Here is a 21,946-nt window from a genome sequence, read left to right on the forward strand (position 1 = left end):
TCATCAAGTCATAACACATGTTATACACAATGAACTTAAAAGATAATTAAAACAAGTTGGCAAGCTTGCCAAAATATACCTCTCCTCGGAAGAATTGTCCCTAGTGGTATTAATTTCTCGAGATGATCCTTAAAGATATATCTCTGCAATTCAGAGTTATTTACTAAAAACGTAATCCCGGTTCCATCCCGCCCAGTATAAAATTTTAATTATAATTAAAATAAATGAGACGAAACAACCGATTTTAATTTATTCAAAATATTATAAATTAAGTAGTAACAACAGTGAGTTAGACGTACTAAAACAATGCACAATTGAATTTAACCCTTTTTACAGTACAAGTACATCATTTGAATATAATACGAAGCAAATTTTAATGAAAGAAATATCTACAGATGGTATTTGTATTTTTCTCGCTTACGAAATACTTGCCGCATCTTTAACGCTCATTTTATTTCAACACTTACCTTTGATGATGATACCGTAGAATAGCTATATTCGACATTTTGGTAGTGGACGACTCATAGACTTCCTGTTTTATATTAATTGGAGATAATTCTCATTAATTTCCCTAGAATCACTGCTATGACTTAATTAGATTAGTTAGACTTTTGCCTAGCACTCTCGCCTAGGCTGGTTGCGGGCTATATTCCACGAGCGTAACCATGCAACACGCTACACTGGTAAGTGTTGTGCAAATTGAGTATACCGTCACGGGGAAAATTGGCTCCATAGGCTGTTAACAGCATACTCGAGAACTGATGGTTACTACCTACACCACTGAACAAAGTCAACTCTTCTAGGATAGTCAGCGTCGTTCAGAGCTTGAACCTATTGAAATTGATGAACATGTAAAATTTGCCAAACCAAATCGTGATTTACACTCAATTGTCTCCCAACTCGCTAAGTACTTGTTCAAGGTTGGTTTTTATCAATGGTAAAAATCTAAAGTAATTATTGTTTAAATCCACTTCGGTAAAGTAATATACTTAACTAAAAGGTAAGACGAATCATATCGAATAACTTGTTTTAATCAAAAACTAGTTGAATCAAATTGGTGTAAGTACCTGTTCCTCAAGGTCTTCTGGCACGTTTTGCACTACTTCACGAGTTTGTCCTGGTTGAACCTTTAAAAGTAAAGAACAAAGTCTAAAGACGTGGCTGACTTAAAAAAAACGAAATTTAAATTTAAAGTTAGATAACGCTTACCCAATTAGTGTTAGGTCTCATTAATTAAGTGCAGTTTAGGCTAAAACGTTCGATGTATAATTGTTAGAGTAATTTTTCTTCCACCTAAGCTAAATGGTCGGGCTTTACGCAAATCAGACTGTATGAGTACCATTCCGTGTCTTCAACACGTTCATTAACACTCTTATTTCGCTCTTCTGCGCTTTCCAAAATAAAAAGCACTCTCCCAGCAAATACTTTGAATTCGCACTCACGTCGTACAAGTTGGTTATTTAAAATGTCTTATCTTTAATTAAACTCGATTCTTCGATAATAATAAAATCATTGTAGGACTTAGCCCACTTCTGCTAGTTCAAAAATGGTTTTTTGGCATTTGCTATGATAATTGTCACTTCACCGTTAAACAGCAAATGAATAATAAATGGCAACCATTGGGTTCAAGGTAGAATACCGAACTTCACATTACTGACTATTCAGTTGTTTGGGGCCGGGTGTTTGTGGGCCAAAATCTCTGAAACAAACATTTTAGGACCTATGTTCCCAGGGACATTTTTGACTCATTAGGACCCGAAGAACACGCCTTAAAGTGTATGACCTACTTCTTAATCTTGCCCATTTCAGTTGGCTGAACAATTATCTGCCTTTACGTATAGTATGAAATCTTATAAAATGCAAAGTAATAAATAAACAAATTCAAATTTCCAATGGAATTTATTCAAGAAAATTTATAAAATAGAAAATTAAGTGGCATCTGAATCCTCTTCACATTACCTCTATCGGGTTATAATTAATTCATATTAGTTTCGGATTTACTCTATCTGGTTTGCATTTGGATCCTTATAAACTAATCTAATAATATCATCACTTAAATGCAGGTATCCGATTTATCATAAATAACCAATCGGGACAGATAACTCACCTGCCATCTGAATATCGGTTGGAAGCACTTAAACGTGTACAACAAACACTCCAGGTTTAAGAAAATTATCTGGATTTGAAAGTTATTTTCTTCTCGTCTGTTTGTTGTTGTTTAGAAAATGCCAATGAAATTTTTGCTGTGTATTAGGTGGATTAGAGCTGTTCCTTTTCGCTTTTCTAATAAACTTTACGGATACCAAGAGCTTCTTAAATTCTTTGAAAGGTTCTTCACTGGAATCGACGAAATGGTTGCCAATAGCGAAATGGACACTCTTAGTTTATAAAAGTGGCGCTATAATACGTAGTTTATATGTATTTATTTTGGGATCTAAACAAGAAATCTCTTTAAAAGTCTTTAAACGAGCAACACCCCAAATTTCGATCTGTTAGGAAATAAGGTTCATCGATTTATAGTATGAATAAGCGATTTCAAAATATTTACGTTATAGAAAACAATCATTACTTATTTGTTTTGAATGTGTAGAAATATAATAAAAGTAAAAAGTGTTGCGCATTTTCTAAAGTCTTGAAACACTGAGTGTTGGAATAAGATCAAAAAGGCAGTAGAAATGAAACCTTTAACGTTGAAGGCCGTTGAAGCTATCGGTTTACTTAGGGTCCGTGGAAATAAGAAAAGGTTCAACTGCAAAAATATCTTGCTTATTATGTTCACAATCGGATACTCGATTCACTGCTTGATCTATTCCGTTAGACGAATTTACGAAACAGGAAATCTGCTGGCTTTTTTCTCCTTCAGTGGCGCGTTTACTCAGTCTTCCATTGCGGCATTTACGGTGATAAGATGCCTCAGAACCAACGACCATTACGAAAAAATTTGTTTTAAAATATCAAAGTTAAGTGTTCAAGCAAATCAAAAACGTTCTAAAAATAAAAAGATACGATCGTGCTGCTTATTATTTCTGGTGACTTGCATTTTTTGCAATCACACAGCTTTCCTTTATTTTCACATGCTATCTGAGAAAAACATATTCGACTTTGTTGAAAGGTTTTTGTACGGCATACACTTTTTGTTGGAAAACATATGGCTGGCCAAAGTCGCCATGGTTTTAGAATGTAGCGTATACCTCATCTGTATGATACCCAACTTCCTTCTGCAAACCTTGGTCGCCGATTTAGCATTTGATATTTGTGGAGCTCTACAGGACTTCGCCAAACTACTAGAGACCACGGACTGTGATGTGAAAATCACGCAAGAGCACACAAAATTGCTTGTCGTCGTAAACAAGTTCAGCGAAATATTTGGTTGGAATTACTTTATGTGGTTGATAGATTGGATGGATTGTTTCATTGTCGACTTTTCTTGGGTCCTGACTTTGGTTAATACCGGTAATTACAAGTTTGTTTGTTTTTTCAATTTTTGTAAACTTTAAAATTAATTTTTCTTTTTGAAATTTTTTGTCTGATATGGCTTAATGGTTGGGTTGTCTTATTTTAAATCATTCTTACATAACTATGTTATCTTGATTACGGCAAAAAATGAAATTAATACTTTCAATTGAAAGGTAGTAAATATAGGGAGCTGTTGGCTCGCGTGGCATGAAGGGTTTGCCACCACCCTCCTAAGCACTGTAACCCGGTCACCTAAATTAAAAGGCAATAAAAGCCGCTAGATGACTTGGGCTAGATGATTATTATAATACTTTCGAATTAGTGAAATAATTGAAAAAGTTGAATTTAAAATATCAAATATTTAAGAATTAAAGTAAATTTTATAGTTTTTGGATTTTGTAACTGAATTATGGAAAACATTTTCCCACCGAATTCGGTAAGTGTATAATATTAAGCATTTATTTTTCTTGAAGGAAATTGCGCTCTAACCTGGTATTTCACACTGTCTCTGCTGGCGACCTTGAGTATGTCAATTGTGGTGTCATATTCGCTTGGTAACGTTCGAAATTGGTACAGCAAGATCGTCACTTCTCTGCAGTGCAAGTATTTCAAAGTTGATCATACATCTCCGACTGATGCGGCCCGAAACGTTTTCTTAATGCAAAAGATCGCCTTTGGAGAGCGGAACAACCAAATCATTTTGTTCAAAATCATCCCCGTTACGACATCGTTGATGTTCAGTTTGTATTTCATAGCTACAAGTTACGTTTTATTTTTCGTGGATGAATTGAGCAAGGGATATGTGTAGACCTAAGAACAATTTTATTTGTAATAAAAATTTATTTCTTGAAAAGTTATTTTATTTTGGTCTATGTTAAAAAGTGTTCAGTAGAATCGTCTCCCTGATTTCAAAGGAGCCGAAGCTGGAGTCTTAGTCAATTCGAAGGAGCGGGATCTGAATTCTGAAATTTTGAAAGCTTTCTGTAACTGGATAAAGTGGGACTCATGAGAAAAACTAACGACTCTTTAAAATCCAAAAGCAACTGTTTTAACGGACGGGAATTGGGGTTAAAATAGCTGTTTCGAATAGCATAGCAATAGAGTTTTTCAATGACGACCAAGCTATATTCACACATAAGCGGTAGAAAACATTTTGAATCGGTATTAAGATTAGAACGTTGTTTTAGTGCATTGTAAATTAAAACCGAGTAAAAGTGTAAATGTTACCAAGAAAGCTCCGGAACCGGCTACAAATAATCGAAATAATCTCCAGGCAATCATAGAAACTATTTTCATATCTTTTATTAGAAGAAAGAGGTATTGTTGGAAATTTATTATCAATAATAATAATAATTCATAGCCTAGTTTGGATTATCTGTAACAATTTAATGTTGGATCGTCTTGTTGATACATTACCGGTACCTAATAAAAATGGAGTATAAAAATGTCACATTCGAAAACAAACTATGCCAGAAGCTAACATTTTTAATTTAAAAATATTGTCTTAAGACAGTTACGATATTTGTGGTAAAGAAATCTGTTTAGAACCAGCAAAAATAGATTGTAAATAAAATTTTAATTTAATTGGGATAAATATTCCTTGAGTCGTCTTTTAGGCTATTGTTGAAACTTGAGGACCTACCTATCATTGTCGGTTATTTTCTATTCGGTGTATTTTAAAAATTCTTGTCTGATTATTATTATTATTATTGTTATTATTTTTTAGAAATTGCCAATAAAAATATTTAGATTTTTAATATCAAGAAACAACCGTGCTTCGAAAGCTGCTCGAGGAACACGCGGGTTGTTAATACTTTCTTATATTCATTTAAACTCATTAATAATTTAAACTCGTTTAGGAGAATCAGCTAAAGGTGCACTAACGGTTTCAATCTATAAATTTCAAGAATTTTAGAAGTTAATATCAAACGTATCTCTTAAGGGTATATACACATTACATTATTATTCTATTATCATTAGAATAAGACACCATTTTTCAGAAATATTTTTAAATACATTTGAGAGAAGCCCCGAACCTTAGAAGAAAGAGCTAAATAGTTTTTTTAAATTAAAACTTATTAATAGTAATCATTATGCATTCTTTGTAATTTTAGAATTTGAAAATCAATAACGAGTTATGCCATTTTCAAAATTAAAATTTTGAAAGCAAGAAAAATATGCTAGTTATGACCGAAAACCAAGGTATGACCAAATTTAGTTTAAGCTTTTTTACTGTTTGACTAAAATAAATTTGCAAACAAAGCATATCAAAAATATTTTATTTTATAATTATTGAATTCCCGAAAAACAATTACTACACATCTGAACATTGAAAATTTACAACACAGAAAAAGTACTAAATTAACAAGTTGGCAAGCCAAAATATACCTCTCCTCGGAAGAATGGTCCCTGGTGGTATTAATTTCTCGAAACGACCCCCAAAGATATCTCCGCAATTCAGAGTTATTTACGAAAAACGTATTCTCGGTTCAAACCCTGCCCGGTATAAAATTCTAATTTTAGTTTTAAATAATTGAGACGAAACAATCGAGTTTAATTTATTCAGAATATTATAAATTAAGTAGTTACAACAGCGAGTTAGACTTACTAAAACAATGCACAATTGAATTTAACCCTTTTTACCGTACATGTTTATCAGTTGAATATAATACTAAGCAAATTTTAATGAAAGAAATATCTACAGATGGTAATTGTATTTTTCTCGCTTACGAAATACTTGCCGCATCTTTAACGCTCATTTTATTTCAACACTCGTAGACTTCCCTTTGACGTTGTGACACATACCGCATGAAAAAGACCAATGCCGTCCAATTTCCAATATCATATAATGACTCACTCACCCAGGAAATCATTGACTGCGTTAGAAATCGTAGATATCCAAATATCCACACCAAATATATTTACAAGAAGCAAAAACCTTACCATCAACAAAGCACAGAGAGCCACTTGACTAACCGCCAGCTCTTAAAGCAATAAACGTTAAATTATCTTCTTTGAATTAACACAACTATATATAGGTCGTTAATAATACCCGTAAATAAATAACAAAAAACTAACAAAATGGACCACCCACAGGGTCTACCCTTTAACCCTCTTATCTCGTCTGACTGCGCTAAAACAAGATTTAACCTTTAAAATTTCATTCGTAAAAAAACAGATTAGGCCTTCATAAATTCATTCATAAAAAAGACTTTATTACCTATTATGCTTACGATGAGTGTCTTAATTTCAGTGACCATAAGCAGCTATCGGTGGTTCTGTGGTAGAGCGCTCGACTGCCAAGCCGAAAGGCCTGGATTCGAAACCTGGGTGGCGCATTTGTTTTTAATCAATAGAGAAACGCTAAATTAGAATTTCTTCAATGCAATAATTTCAATTTCAATTCTATTTCGATTAAACCAAAATTTCATACTCTATTAAATACGCTTCCGATAAAGCTGAAGGTCTAATTTTCAATGAAGCGTAACAAGTGTCGGTGGTTCTGTGGTAGAACGTCCGCCTGTCAAGCAGGTGGTCTCGGGTACAAATACCGTGTACAACTGGTGGAAACCCTGCCATTGGACGTTGAGAGGTAGCATTACACTCAGCACTCGGTCCGTCCCAAAGTCATTAAGAAGAAGTTGGAGAGAAAACGCCCATACAAACACAACATGCACAACCATCAGAACACAAACACAACAAACTCAACATTCACAACCTACGCATAAACATTACAAAAACGTAATACACCAAACCGTTACGACGGTGAGCGAAAAAACACCAACCAAACCCAACCGCAAATGAATCCGTTAATGCTCACCGCAGAGATCTCAAGAAACTGCGTACGCAGTGATTACACTTTGCACCGAAAATGCGAACGCGTTCGCAGGCCTGACAGACTGACCCACAGCTTGACCCACAGCTTGACCCACAGCTTGACCCACAGCTTGACCCACAGCTTGACCCACAGCTTGACCCACAGCTTGACCCACAGACAGACCCACAGACAGACCCACAGACAGACCCACAGACAGACCCACAGACAGACACGGTGATTGTATAACCCCTCCTAGGGGACATAGTCCCCTCGGAGAGGTAAAAAGTAAAAGTGGTGAGTGTAACCGGTTTATTAGCGATAAGTGATTTATATTTGGTTTTAAAATTTGTTGGCTGCCAAAATCAAATTAAGTAAATTTATATATTTTCACTCTTTGTACGGTTGCGCCCTCAGAGTGTAAACTATTTCCTGATTTTAGCACTTTATTCTTAAGTAAACCGAGTTTGTCACAAGAACGATGAAAGATTTATAATTAGTTATTTTTCAATTTCACTAACAAGGAGACGACCCGATGTTTAACACACCGATTTGGTTCAAATTTGGGGGTTTGGTAGACCTTCGTGTAACTTGATAAACCACAACCGTTTTGCCATGGCAACCAAAAATGTTTTTGACGTTCTACCACAGAACCACCGACACTTATTTCGCTTTATCGAAAATTAGACCTTCAGCTTTATCGGAAGCGTTTATTACAAATTAACAGAGTATTAAATTTCGGTTTTTATTAAATAGAAAGAAATTTCGTGTTCCATTTAAATTATAGCATCGAAGTAATTCTAATGTAGCGTATTCTCTGTTGATTAAAAACGAAAGCGCCGCCCAGGTTTCGAACCCGAGCCTTTCTGCATGACAGGCGAATGTTCTACCACAGCACCACAGATAGATAGTACGCTTCTTTGAAAATTATAAACTCAGCTTAGTGGAAAAGTAAATTAATGGTTTTTAAAGTCTAAATTTTTTACGTACGCAATTTTAAAGGTCAAATCTTGTTTTAGCGCAGTCAGCCGAGATAAGAGGGTTAAAGGGTAGACCCTGTGGGTGGTCCACTTTGTTAGTTTTTTGTTATTTATTTACGGGTTTTATTATCGACCTATATATATATATAGTTGTGTTAATGCAAAGGCGATAATTTAACGCGTATTGCTTTAAGAGCTGTCGGTATGTCAAGTGGCTCTCTGTGTTTTGTTGATGGTAAGGTTTTTGCTTCTTGTAAATACATTTGGTGTGGATATTTGGATATCTACGATTTCTAACGCAGTCAATGATTTCCTGGGTGTGGGAGTCATTATATGATATTGTAAATTGGCCGGTATTGGTCTTTTTAATGCGACATGTACCACAACGTCAACTGGAAGTCTACGTGTGTTGAAATAATATGAGCGTTAAATATGCGCCAAGTATTTCGTAGCGAGAAAAATACAAATACCATCTGTAGATATATCTTTCATTAAAATTTGCTTCGTATTATATTCAACTGATAAACTTGTACTGTAAAAAGGGTTAAATTCAATTGTGCATTGTTTTAGTACGTCTAACTAACTGTTGTAACTACTTAATTTATAATATTTTGAATAAATTAAAATCGGTTGTTTCGTCTCAATTATTTTAATTATAATTAAAATTTTATATCGGGCAGGATGGAACCGGGATTACGTTTTTAGTAAATAACTCTGAATTGCGGAAGTATATTTTTAAGAGTCATCTCGAGAAATTAATACCACTAGGGACAATTCTTGCGAGGAGAGGTATATTTTGGCGAGCTTGCCAACTTGTTAAATTTTAAGATCACGTGGTACAAACGACCTTGCAAGACTCCCTCGGAGTCTCTCGAGCTGATTGCTACGCAGGGATAAATAAAATGCACTGTGGAAGGGTATAGAAAACCTGTAATCTTAATTTACTGTCCATGGGTCTACTTAGGGCGGGTGGCAGGAAAAATAGATTCAACTGCAAATCTAACTTGCTTATTATTATCACAAATGGTTACGCGATTTACTTACCTGATATTCCATTTTGCGGCCTTGCAGGACAGGGAATCCATTGGACCTTTCACATCCAGCTCCGCTATCGTTCGCAGTTCCATATCCGCATTAACCGTGATAAGATGCTTGAAATATAACGAAGACTACGAAAAATGTTATTTAGAATCAAAAACGTTTTCAGCAGAAAAAGATACGCTCGTGTTGTTTATTGTTTCTGGCTATACTTGCATATTTTTATGTTACACAATTTACAATTATTATACATGTATCCAACTTAGTTGTGGAGTTTTTCTATGGCTCGGCAGTTTTACGAAGAACGAATAGATGACCTAAGTCGTCATGGTCTTAAAATCAAGCGTCTTCGTAGTATGTATGATACCCAACTTGCTACTGCAAACCTTGGCCGCCGATCTAGCTTTGGAGATTTGTAGATCTCTGAAAGAATTCGCCAATCTATTGCAGAAGATGAACGGGGGTGAGAAAATCCAGCTTTAGCACACCAAATTGCTCGTGGCCGTTAACAAGTTCAACAAAATGTTTGATTGGAATTATTTTCTGTGGTGGCTTGACTGGATGGGCTATTTAGTCGCTGACGTTTCCTACATAATGGCCGTGTTTCGTAAAGAAATATTAGAAATCGAATTTTGTTTTTAAAGGTGATAGTCTGGTACGGCTTCGTATGAAGCTTGGTCTAATATAGCCTCATTATGTTCATATAACTATTATATTTTCAACACCGCCTAAACTAGCTAAATAATCTAAGTAAAATTTTGATTTTTATATATCATTTTCAATCAATTGATAGACAATATTCTACCATCACCAAAAAGTCTTAAAAATACTGAAATAAATGTTGACAAAAAGGCATAATTAGCAACCAAAGTAGTTGTTTGATAACTATAAAAGAAGTTATATATTTGAGATTTTATATCTTATACGTATTATGGAAAATGACTTCATTCAATTTGGTAAGATAATATTATTAAATATTTTTTTTAAATGAAACAATCTAAATATATCGTATTACACTCTGTATCTGCTCGCGACATTGAGTATGTCACTAGTGGTATCATTGTCGCTTGGAAACGTAAAAAATTGGAACCGCAAGACCGTGACGTCTGTGCAGTGCAATAATTTCAAAGTTGATTGTACATCTCCGACTGATGTGGTCAGAAACGCATTCTTAATGCAAAAGATCGCCTTTGGAGAGCGGAACAACCAAATCGTTTTGTTCAAAATCATCCTCGTCACGACATCGTTGATGTTCAGTTAGTATTTTATAGCCACTAGTTACGTTATATTTTTTGTGGGTGAATTGAGCAAAGATAAATTTTTTAAATGGATACTTGTAATGATCGTTAGAAACACTGTCATTGTAGCAAAACGTTAGAACGGTCATTATGTTGTTAATTATTGGCTGACCTTGGTCATTGAATTTACCTCAAAGATAGTAATGAAAACTTTAAATATAAGGTAATTTTGTGAGCAAAATTCCTTGAATGAAACTCTTTAACGGGGGGGACCGGGGTACTTGGTCCCCTCCCAAAAAAATTGGGTGGGGACCAGGCATATGTCCCCCCCCCCCCAAAAAAAACCTTTTTCATTCATAATTAATAGGTTTAACAAATCACTAAATAATTTATGCGTTGGAAATACTCTTGGACTTTAGCCTATTGGCTTATTGTTAGATTAAATGCATATCACCCTTAAAATCTTTATTATACAATCCTCAACTAGACAGTATACAACCAGCTTTCATCCATTTGGAAATATATATATCGCGGGTTTGTCTCCCCCCCCCCACAGAAAAATATTAACCTTCCGTCGCCACTGGTAACTATAGCACTTAAATTTTAAATAAGAAGATCCAATGAAATTAGATAATTTTTATTACAATTTAGCCGGGTTCAATCCCAACTTTTTAACCAATGTTTATAATTTGATTATTATAAGTAACATGCAGGGTCAACTTAATTATCCGCGCAACGGAATTGGAATCAACGTTGTAAAATAAAGGAAATTTAACACTGCACTGAGAGAAAAAAGCCCTGTTCAAATTACATGAAAGTGTTGGAAGCAGGGGATGCCAAGACGTTTCTGTAAATATAACAGCTTATTCCGTATTATAATATTTCAAGTAATTTTATGTTAATTTAACATGATTAAATAGCTGTAAATAACACAGTAATAAAGTCTGTCAAATCAACATGAATAACAGTCTGGAGTACGTGAACCTTATACGTAATTTTATTGGCTTATTAATGTTGGTTTTACACATCCGTCGGTAGAAAATACTTTTTACATCTTAGTAAATTCGATAAGTAACAAATAATTAATTCAACAAACAATATTGTAGAAAATACACTAACACGTTTAGTCAAATTTACGAATATGAAACTGAATTTTTGACGTGGTACCTAGGAAAAACACAGCTAATATGCAGGGCCGATCTCACATTTTTCAATTAAATATAATTAAAAGGTTATCCGAACAGACAATTCGATAAAATCCGGGGCTAAACGGGTCAAATCCCCCAGAGAGACCCAATAAGCACAACTTATTTTTTGGTTTTTAAAAATTAGGCTTATGTTCAGTCCTTTAGATTAGTATTTTTAAAGTTTCACGCGTAAGGTTTATTTCTAGTATATAGCTAAGGTAGCCTACGTAAAGAGACTATATTCCAAAATATTATAATTTACATATTTACTTAATCACTGCTACACAGCTATTTCACTAGTAAAAATGATTTTGTTTAAAAAATAACAATAAAATCAGAAGACTTTTGAACAAAAATTTACATGTTTTACGAGGCAACTGGGTTTTCAGGTTTGCCAGATAGGTATTAATCTAATTGTGAGCCTCTCTGGTTCAAGAGAAATCGGGCCAAGCCTTTGGCTTCTCTATAAACCCAAGTAAATAATCACGTAAGTAGTATTTTACCGAATTATTGCTGTAAATCAATTCGACAAACGACTAAATATTAAAACGCTCTTTTCCGAATGAAACTCTCGCTTAGGTTGTAAAAATATCTCACGGTTTACATATTTATTCATTTTTCTTATTTATTTCGTACAATTTGTATAACGTTTTAGCATGAATATATCTAGCTATGAATATCCAACCCTACGATATAGCCCTTCTATCATGTCAATTTGATTTGGGTGGCAACTTTCGAGACCAGTGACGCGTTTCCAGCCAATCAGGAGACTGAAGGAAATGACGGCACGCTCCTCACTCGGTCGGAGCAGATGTGATTGATCACGTGACTAGATAAGCCCAACTCAAATTTTAGCGGGAGGTTAGAGAGGCTATTGCTATTGTATATTCATGGTTTTAGATAATATTTAATGAAAACCATTTAAGGCCGATAAAGGATGGCTATAACCACAAAACATATCATGACTCTATCATTAATAGATTTCAAAATAGAGCTATTGAAAGTCAAAGTTTAGTCAATCCCTGCCTTGGGCAGTGCACCCAAAAATATAATTTTGGGCAATGTCGGAATCGAAAACATTTCCATATAACTTCTTGGTCTGCAGGGTGAAGGATTATCAAAGAAATTGCGATGCTTTATGCATAATTAAATTTACGGGGTCCAGATGCTATTAACTAAGTAGATGAAGGGTGGTCGTACGGGACGCGCCCCCACAGCAATGAACAAATAAATTCAACTGTTTAAAACATGTGCGTGCTGAAATAACCAGTTTTTCAAAAATACTGCCTCTAAGGAAGAAAAAGTGTTGAGCGCCGGAGCCGAAACATTGTAAGGTGTACCCCCTCGATACTATTATTAAGATGTCCATTAGTCTAGTTTCAGCCCTCTTGTCTCTTATTAAGCCTAAAGTTTGAACAGCCTGTAACGTCCAACTGTTCATCTTACGACTACGCCACAAAAAATAAATAATATTTAAGAAAAACCAGTAAGTAAGTTTCGTTGGTTTATTTTTTGAAATATTGTCAATAAGTATATAGGCGGCGTAACGATATATCCTATATATTTATACATATACATATACAGAAAACAAATAAAAAAAATGTTGAATCCATAACTGATATTAAAATAATAACGATGATGTTGTGTATTTGTTGTGTATTTGCAAAAACGACTATGAGATTATTTACTTAAATAACTCCGATTATTTGGAGAAGGCTCCGGAGTTTTCTGGGCAACATTTGAACTTTTACTCAGATTTAATTTACGTTAAAAGCTTTATACCGATTATAAACGTGTTCTACCGCTTATGTGTAAACAGAGCTTAATAGTCATTGACAAACTCTATTGCTATGATGTTCGAAACCACTATTTTAACTATAATTCCCGTTAGTTTTACTTATGAGTCCCACTTTATCCAGTTTCAGAAAGTTTTAAGAATTTCAATCTTCAGTTCCGGCTCCTTGGTATTGGCTCCGATTCCAGCTTCGACTCTTTTGAAATCAGGGAGACGGTTCTACGGAATACTTTTTAACATAGAACAAAAGAGAATACTTTTTCAATAAATAAATTTTTTTTCCAAATAAAATTGGTGTTAGGCCTTACACATATCCCTTGCTCAATTCATCCACGAAAAATAAAACGTAACTTGTAGCTACGATGTCGTGACGGGGATGATTTTGAACAAAATGATTTGGTTGTTCCGCTCTTCAAAGGCGATCTTTTGCATTAAGAAGGCGTTTCTGACCGCATCAGTCGGAGATGTATGATCAACTTTGAAATACTTGCACTGCAGAGAAGTCACGATCTTGCTGTACCAATTTCGGACGTTACCAAGTGAATATGACACCACAATTGACATACTCAAGGTCGCCAGCAGAGACAGTGTGAAATACTAGGTTAGAGCGCTATTTCCTTCAAGAAAAATAAATGTTTAATATTATACACTTACCGAATTCGGGGGGGGAATGTTTTCCATAATTCAGTTACAAAATCCAAAAAGTTATAAAATTTACTTGAATCTTTTAATATTTTTTGAACTTTTTCAATAATTTCACTATTTGAATGTATAATAATAATAAGCTATACTCATACCCAAGACAGCAACTTAGGCCCAAGTCATCTAGCAACTTTAATTCAGGTGGCTGGGCTACAATGCGTAGGAGAGTGGTGGAAAGCCCTTCATGCCACGCGAGCCCACAACTCCCTACACTCACTATTAGTAATGAAGATAACATAGTTATGTAAAAATAATTTAGAAAAACAAGCCAGCCCAACCATCAAGCCATATCACACAATAAATTAATTTTAAAGTTTACAAAAATTGGAAATAAATTATGGTTTTCAATGGAAATAATAAAACAACATATAACTACCCGTATTAACAAAAGTCAGGACCCAAGAAAAGTCAACAATGAAACAATCCATCCTATCTATCAACCACATAAAGTAATTCCAACCAAATATTTCGCTGAACTTGTTTACGACGACAAGCAATTTCGTGTGCTCTTGCGTAAACTCCACATCACAGTCCGTTGTCTCTAGTAGTTTGGCGAAGTCGTGTAGAGCTCCAAAAATATCAAATGCTAAATCGGCGACCAGGGTTTGCAGAAGGAAGATAGTTATCATACTGGTGACGTAGACGCTACATTCTAAAACCATGGCGACTTTGGCCAGCCATATGTTTTCCAACAAAAAGTTTATGCCGTACAAAAACCTTTCAACAAAGCCGAATATGTTTTTCTCAGATATCATGTGATAAAAAAGGAAAGCTGTGTAATTGCAGAAAATGCAAGTCACCAGAAATAACAAGCAGCACGATCGTATCTTTTTATTTTTAGAACGTTTTTGATTTACTTGAACACTTAACTTTGAAATTTCAAAACAACATTTTTCGTAATGGTCGTTGGTTCTCATGCATCTTATCACCGTAAATGCCGCTATGGAAGACCGAGTAAAAGCGCTACTGAAGGGAAAAAAATCTAGTAGATTTCGTGTTTCGTAAACTCGTCTAACGGAATAGATCAAGCAGTGAATCGAGTATCCGATTGTGAACATCATAAGCAAGATAGTTTTGTAGTTGAAACGTTTCTTTTTTCCACAGACCCTAAGTAGACCAATAGCTTCAACGGCTTTTAACGTTAAAGGTTCCATTTCTACTGGATTTTTTATCTTATTCCAACACACAGTGTTTCAAGATTTTAGAAAGCGCGCAACACTATTTACTTTTATTATTTTTCTATACATTCAAAACAAATAATTAATCTTTTTGGGTTTAAGTAATGTGTGTTTTCTATAACGAAAATATTTTGAAATCACTTATTCATACTATAAATCGACGAACCATATTTCCTAACAGATCGAAATTTGGGATGTTGCTCGTTAAAAGACTTTTAATGAGATTTCTTGTTTAGATCCCAAAATAAATACATATAAACTATGTATTAGAGTTTTAGAAATTGGAAAGAATAGGACTACTTGCTTAGTAGCATAGAGCCGCTTTTATAAACAAAAAGTGTCCTTTTCGCTTTTGGTAAACCATTTCGTTGATTCCAGTGAAGAACTTTTCCAAAAATTAAGAAGCTCTTGGTATCCGTAAAGTTTTATTAGAAAAGCGAAAAGGAACAGCTCTAATCCACCTAATACACAGCAAAAATTTCATTGGCATTTTCTGAACAACAACAAACAGACGAGATGAAAATAACTTTCAAATCCAGATAATTTTTTTAAACCTGGAGTGTTTGATGTACACGTTTAAGTGCTTCCAACCGATATTCAGATGGCAGTTGAGTTACCTGTCCCGATTGGTTATTTATGATAAATCGGATACCTGCATTTACGTGATGATATTATTAGATTAGTTTATAAGGATCCAAATGCAAACCAGATAGAGTAAATCCGAAACTAATATGAATTAATTATAACCCGATAGAGGTAATGTGAAGAGGATTCAGATGCCACTTAATTTTCTATTTTATAAATTTTCTTGAATAAATTCCATTGGAAATTTGAATTTTGTTACGGAGAAGTAGGTCATACAATTTAAGGCGTGTTCTTCGGGTCCTAATGAGTCCAAAATGTCCCTGGGAACATAGGTCCTAAAATAAGAATTGTCCCTAGTGGTAATAATTTCTCGAGGCGACCCTAAAGATATTTCCGCAATTTAGATTTATTTACTAAAAACTTAATCCCGGTTCAATCCCGCCCGGTAAAAAATTTTAATTATAATTAAAATAATTGAGACGAAACAACCGAGTTTAATTTATTCAGAATATTATAAATTAAGTAGTTACAACAGGGATTTAGACGTGCTATAACAATGCACAATTGAATTTACCCCTATTTAATATAATATAATACGAAGCAAATTTTAATGATATAAATATCTACAGAGGGTATTTGTATTTTCTCGCTTACGAAATACTTTCCGCATCTTTAACGCTCATTTTATTTCAACACTTACCTTTGATGATGATACCGTAGAATAGCTATATTCGACATTTTGGTAGTTTTATATTAATTGGAGATAATTCTCGTTAATTTCCCTAGAATCACTGCTTCGACTTACTTAGATTGGTTAGACTTTTGCCTAGCACTCTCGCCTAGGCTGGTTGCGGGCTATATTCCACGAGCGTAACCATGCAACACGCTACACTGGTAAGTGTTGTGCAAATTGAGTATACCGTCAAGGGGAAAATTGTCTCCATCGGCTGTTCACAGCATACTCGAGAACTGATGGTTACTACCTACACCACTGAACAAAGTCAACTCTTCTAGGATAGTCAGCGTCGTTCAGAGCTTGAACCTATTGAAATTGATGAACATGTAAAATTTGCCAAACCAAAACGTGATTTACACCCAATTGTCTCCCAACTCGCTAAGTACTTGTTCAAGGTTGGTTTTTATCAATGGTAAAAATCTAAAGTAATTATTGTTTAAATCCACTTCGGTAAAGTAATATACTTAACTAAAAGGTAAGACGAATCATATCATAACTTGTTTTAATCAAAAACTAGTTGAATCAAATTGGTGTAAGTACCGGTTCCTCAAGGTCTTCTGGCACGTTTTGCACTACTTCACGAGTTTGTCCTGGTTGAACCTTTAAAAGTAAAGAACAAAGTCTAAAGACGTGGCTGACTTTAAAAAAACGAAATTTCAATTTATCCCCCTGACCTAAAGTTAGATAACGCTTACCCAATTAGTGTTAGGTCTCCTTAATTAAGTGCAGTTTAGGCTAAAACGTTTGATGTATTATTGTTAGAGTAATTTTTCTTCCGCCTAAGCTAAATGGTCGGGCTTTACGCAAATCAGACTGTATGAGTCACTTCACCGTTAAACAGCAAATGAATAATAAATGGCAACCATTGGGTTCAAGGTAGAATACCGAACTTCACATTACTGACTATTCAGTTGTTTGGGGCCGGGTGTTTGTGGGCCTAAATCTCTGAAACAAACATTTTAGGACCTATGTTCCCAGGGACATTTTTGACTCATTAGGACCCGAAGAACACGCCTTAAAGTGTATGACCTACTTCTCGGTAACACCCTAAATAATTAATCTTGCCCATTTCAGTTGGCTGAACAATTATCTGCCTTATACGTATAGTATGAAATCTTATAAAATGCAAAGAAATAAATAAACAAATTCAAATTTCCAATGAAATTTATTCAAGAAAATTTATAAAATCGAAAATTAAGTGGCATCTGAATCCACTTCACATTACCTCTATCGGGTTATTATTAATTCATATTAGTTTCGGATTTACTCTATCTGGTTTGCATTTGGATCCTTATAATAATATCATCACGTAAATGCAGGTATCCGATTTATCATAAATAACTCATCGGGACAGCTAACTCAACTGCCATCTGAATATCGGTTGGAAGCACTTAAACGTGTACAACAAACACTCCAGGTTTACGAAAATTATCTGGATTTGAAAGTTATTTTCTTCTCGTCTGTTTGTTGTTGTTTAGAAAATGCCAATGAAATTTTTGGTGTGTATTAGGTGGATTAGAGCTGTTCCTTTTCGCTTTTCTAATAAACTTTACAGATACCAAGAGCTTCTTAATTTCTTTGAAAGGTTCTTCACTGGAATCGACGAAATGGTTGCCAATAGCGAAATGGACACTCTTAGTTTATAAAAGTGGCTCTAGGCTATCAAGCAAGTAGTCATATTCTTTCCAATTTCTAAAACTATAATACGTAGTTTATATGTATTTATTTTGGTATATACCTAAGAACTCCCTTTAGAAGTCTTTAAACGAGCAACACCCCAAATTTCGACCTGTTAGGAAATAAGGTTCATCGATTTATAGTATGAATAAGCGATTTCAAAATATTTACGTTATAGAAAACAATCATTATTTATACCTTAAAAGATGAATTATTTGTTTTGAATGTCTAGAAAAATAATAAAAGTAAAAAGTTAAGCGCATTTTCTAAAGTCTTGAAACACTAAGTTTTGGAATAAGATCAAAACAGCAGTAGAAATGAAACCTTTAACGTTAAAAGCCGTTGAAGCTATCGGTCTACTTAGGGTCAGTGGAAGTAAGAAACGGTTCAACTACAAGACTATCTTGCTTATGATGTTCACAGTCGGATACTCGATTCACTGCTTGATCTATTCCGTTAGACGAGTTTACGAAACTGGAAATCTACTGGCTTTGTTCTCCTGCAGTGACGCGTTTACTCGGTCTGCCATAGCGGCATTTACGGTGATAAGATGCCTCAGAACCAACGACCATTATGAAAAGTGTTGTTTTAAAATATCAAAGTTAAGTGTTCAAGCAAATCAAAAACGTTCTAAAAATAAAAAGATACGATCATGCTTCTTATTATTTCTGGTGACTTGTATTTTCTGCAATTACATAACTTTCCTTTTTTATCACATGATATCTGAGAAAAACATATTCGGCTTTGTTGAAAGGTTTTTGTACGGCATAAACTTTTTGTTGGAAAACGAATGGCTGGCCAAAGTCGCCATGATGTTAGAATCCAGCGTCTACGTCATCTCTATGATACCTAACTTTCTACTGCAAACCCTGGTCGCCGATTTAGCATTGGATATTTGTGGAGCTCTACAGGACTTCGCCAAACTACTAGAGACGATGGACTGTGATGTGAAAATCACGCAAGAGCACACGAAATTGCTTGTCGCCGTTAACAAGTTCAGCGAAATATTTGGTTGGAATTACTTTATGTGGTTGATAGATTGGATGGATGGTTTCCTTGTCGACTTTTCTTGGGTCTTGACTTTGGTTAATACCGGTAATTATGTTGTTGTTTTTTTTTTCAATTTTTGTAAACTTTTTAAAATTTTTTGTCTGATATGGCTTAATGGTTGGGTGGTCTTATTTTAAATCATTTTTACATAACTATGTTATCTTGATTACGGCAAAAAATTAAATTAATACTTTCAATTGAAAGGTAGTAAATATAGGGAGCTGTTGGCTCGCGTGGCATGAAGGGTTTGCCACCACCCTGCTAAGCACTGTAACCCGGTCACCTGAATTAAAAGGCAATAAAAGTCGCTAGATGACTTGGGTATAAGGTGATGCCTTGGTTGATTATTATTATGCTTTCAAATTGGTGAAATAATTGAAGAAGTTGAATTTAAAATATCAAATATTTAAAGATTAAAGTAAATTTTATAGTTTTTGGATTTTGTAACTGAAGTATTTAAAATATTTCCCCCCGAATTCGGTAATGGATAATATTAAGCATTTATTTTTCTTGAAGGAAATTGCGCTCTTACCTGGTATTTCATATTGTCTCTGCTGGCGACCTTGAGTATGTCAATTGTGGTGTCATATTCGCTTGGTAACGTCCGAAATTGGTACAGCAAGATCGTGACTTCTCTGCAGTGCAAGTATTTTAAAGTTGATCGTACATCACCGACTGATGCGGTCAGAAACGCCTTCTTAATGCAAAAGATCGCCTTTGGAGAGCGGAACAACCAAATCATTTTGTTCAAAATCATCCCCGTCACGACATCGTTGATGTTCAGTTTGTATTTCATAGCTACAAGTTACGTTTTATTTTTCGTGGATGAATTGAGCAAGGGATATGTGTAGACCTAACACCAATTTTATTTGTAACAAAATGTATTTCTTGAAAAATTATAATCTTTTGGTACGGCTCCCTGATTTCAAAGGAGCCGAAGCTGGAGTTGGAGACAATTCCAACGAGCCGAAGCTGGAGTCGGTGCTAATTCCAACGAGCCGAAGCTGGAGTCCGAGCTAATTCCAACGAGCCGAAGCTGGAGTCGGAGCTAATTCCAAGGAGCCGAAACTGGAGTCGCAGCCAATTTCAACGAGCCGAAGTTGGAGTCGGAGTCAATTCGAAGGAGTGGGATCTGAATTCTGAAATTTTGAAAGCTTTCTGTAACTGGATAAAGTGGGACTCATGAGAAAAACTAACGACTCTTTAAACTCCAAAAGCAACTGTTTTAACGGACGGGAATTGAGGTTAAATTAGCTGTTTCGAACAGCATAGGCTGCATAGCAATAGAGTTTGTCAATGACTATCAAGCTATTTTGACCCATAAGTGGTAGAAAACATTTTGAATCGGTATTAGGATTAGAACGTAGTTTTAGTGCGTTGTAAATTAAAACCGAGTAAAAGTGCAAATGTTACCAAGAAAGCTCCGGAACCGGCTACAAATAATCGAAATAATCTCCAGGCAATCATAGAAACTATTTTCATTTTATAAGAAGAAAGATATATTGTTTGAAATTTATTAACAATAATAATAATAATTCATAGCCTAGGTTGGATTTTCTGTAATGTTGGTTCGTCTTGTTCATAACAATTGTCGATACATTACCGATACCTAATAAAGATGGAGTATAAAAATTTCACATTCGAAAACAAACTATGCCAGAAAGTTAAATTTATAATTTCAAAATATTTTCTTAAGGCAGTTACGTTATTTGTGGTAAAGAAATCTGTTGAGAAGCAACAAAAATATTGTAAATAAAATTTTAATTAAATTGTTATAATTATTCCTTGAGTCGTCTTTTAGGCTATTGTTGAAACTTGAAGACCTACCTATCGAATAATTATTAATATCATGGTCGGTAATTTTCTATTCGGTGTATTTTAGAAATTAATGTCGCAGTATATTCAAAAATATTTTAGATCTAAAAAAGTTCAATTTTCCGAAAAATGCGTATATTTTAAAGCTATATTGGCTCTTATACAAAGGAAATGGAGTTTCATAAAATTAGCCCAGCTGATTATTATTATTATTATTATTATTATCTTTTAGAAAATGCCAATAAAATTATTTAGATTTTTAATATCAAGAAACCACAGTGCTTCGAAAGCTGCTCGAGGTACACGCGGGTCGGTAATACTTTCTTATATTCATTTAAACTCATTAATAATTTAAACTCGTTTTGGAGAATCAGCTAAAGGTGTACTAACGGTTTCAATCTATAAATCTATATCAAACGTATCTCTTAAAGGTATATACACATTTCATTATTATTCTATTATCATTAGAATAAGACTTACAATTTTTCAGAAATATTTTTAAATACATTTGAGAGAAGCTCCGAACCTTAGAAGAAAGAGCTAAATAGTTTTTTAAATTAAAATTTATTAATAGTAATCATTATGCATTCTTTGTAATTTTAGAATTTGAAAATCAATAACGAGTTATGCCATTTTCAAAATTAATTTTCTGGGGCCGCTTTTGATGGCGGAATATCATTGAGTACCGTGTTGAG

Source organism: Leiobunum rupestre, chromosome 11, assembly GCF_980474605.1.
Source record: "Leiobunum rupestre chromosome 11, qqLeiRupe1.1.hap1, whole genome shotgun sequence".
In the NCBI taxonomy this organism is placed as follows: domain Eukaryota; kingdom Metazoa; phylum Arthropoda; class Arachnida; order Opiliones; family Sclerosomatidae; genus Leiobunum; species Leiobunum rupestre.